This window comes from Physeter macrocephalus, chromosome 7, assembly GCF_002837175.3.
Source record: "Physeter macrocephalus isolate SW-GA chromosome 7, ASM283717v5, whole genome shotgun sequence".
NCBI classification, from domain to species: domain Eukaryota; kingdom Metazoa; phylum Chordata; class Mammalia; order Artiodactyla; family Physeteridae; genus Physeter; species Physeter macrocephalus.
Window position 1 is genome coordinate 158,392,742 of NC_041220.1, and position 1,708 is coordinate 158,394,449.

A 1,708-nucleotide genomic window follows, 5' to 3' on the forward strand; every position below is an offset into this window, starting at 1 on the left:
ACGGGCGCGAGCCGCGGCTATCAGCGCGGACCCCAGAGACGGGCATGAGACGCTAAGGCTGCTGCCGCCACCAAGAAGCCTGTGTGCGAGCACAGGTCACTCTCCACACCTCCCCTCCCGGGAGCCTGTGCAGCCCGCCACTGCCAGGGTCCCGGGATCCAGGGACAACTTCCCCGGGAGAACACACGGCGCGCCTCGGGCTGGTGCAACGTCACGCCGTGCTCTGCCGCCGCAGGCTCGCCCCGCATCCGTACCCCTCCCTCCCCCCGGCCTGAGTGAGCCAGAGCCCCCGAATCAGCTGCTCCTTTAACCCCGTCCTGTCTGGGCGGGAACAGACGCCCTCAGGCAACCTACACGCAGAGCTGGGGCCAAATCCAAAGCTGAAGCCCGGGGGCTGTGCAAACAAAGAAGAGAAAGGGAAATCTCTCCCAGCAGCCTCAGTGCCAGCGTATTAAATCTCCACAATCAACTTGATGTACCCTGTATCTGTGGAACACCTGAAGAGAAAACGAATCATCCCAAATTGAGGAGGTGGACTTTGGGAACAACGATATATTATTTTTTCCCCTTTGCCTCTTTTTGTCAGTGTGTATGTGTATGCTTCTGTGTGAGATTTTGTCTGTATAGCTTTGCTTTCACCATTTGTCCTAGGGTTCTGTCCATCCGGTTTTTTAAAAAATTTTCTTTTCTTAATAATTATTTTTTATTTTAATAACTTTATTTTATCTTACTTTATTTTATTTACTTTATCCTCTTTCTTTCTTTCTTTCTTTCTACTTTTTCTCCCTTTTATTCTGAGCTGTGTGGATTAAAGGCTCTTGGTGCTCTAGGCAGGCATCAGGGCTGTGCCTCTGAGGCGGGAGAACCACCTTCAGGACACTGCTCCACAAGAGACCTCGCAGCTCCACGTAATATCAAATGGCGAAAATCTCCCAGAGATCTCAATCTCAACACCAACACCCAGCTTCACTCAACGACCAGCAAGCTACAGTGATGGACACCCTATGCCAAACAACTAGCAAGACGAACACAACCCCATCCATTAGCAGAGAGGCTGTCTAAAATCATAATAAGGCCACAGACACACCAAAACACACCACCAGACGTGGATCTGCCCACCAGAAAGACAAGATCCAGCCTCCTGCACCAGAAAACAGGCACTAGTCCCCTCCACCAGGAAGCCTACACAACCCACTGCACCAACTTTAGCCACGGGGGACAGACACCAAAAACAACGGGAAGTACGAACCTGCAGCCTGCAAAAAGGAGACCCCAAACACAGTAAGATAAGCAAAATGAGAAGAGAGAAAAGAGGAAACAAGCAATGATGAACAACACAATAAATGAAATTAAGAATACTCTAGAAGGGATCAATAGCAGAATAACTGAGGCAGAAGAACGGATAAGTGACCTGCAACATAAAATAGTGGAAATAACAACTGCAGAGCAGAATAAAGAAAAAAGAAAGAATGAAAAGAACTGAGGACAGTCTCAGAGACCTCTGGGACAACATTAAATGCACCAACATTCGAATTATAGGGGTCCCAGAAGAAGAAGAGAAAAAGAAAGGGACTGAGAAAATATTTGAAGAGATTATAGTTGAAAACTTCCCTAAGATGGGAAAGGAAATAGTCAATCAAGTCCAGGAAGCACAGAGAGTCCCATACAGGATAAATCCAAGGAGAAACACGCCAAGACACATATTAAT

General features: G+C 48.0%; 1 protein-coding gene across 1 annotated transcript in view; it reads right to left on the minus strand.

Moving 5' to 3' along the window:
• Positions 1-1,708, minus strand: part of ASB9 (ankyrin repeat and SOCS box containing 9) — a 261,642-nt gene that overhangs the window by 202,427 nt on the left and 57,507 nt on the right. The gene's annotated exons all lie outside the window — the stretch shown is intronic.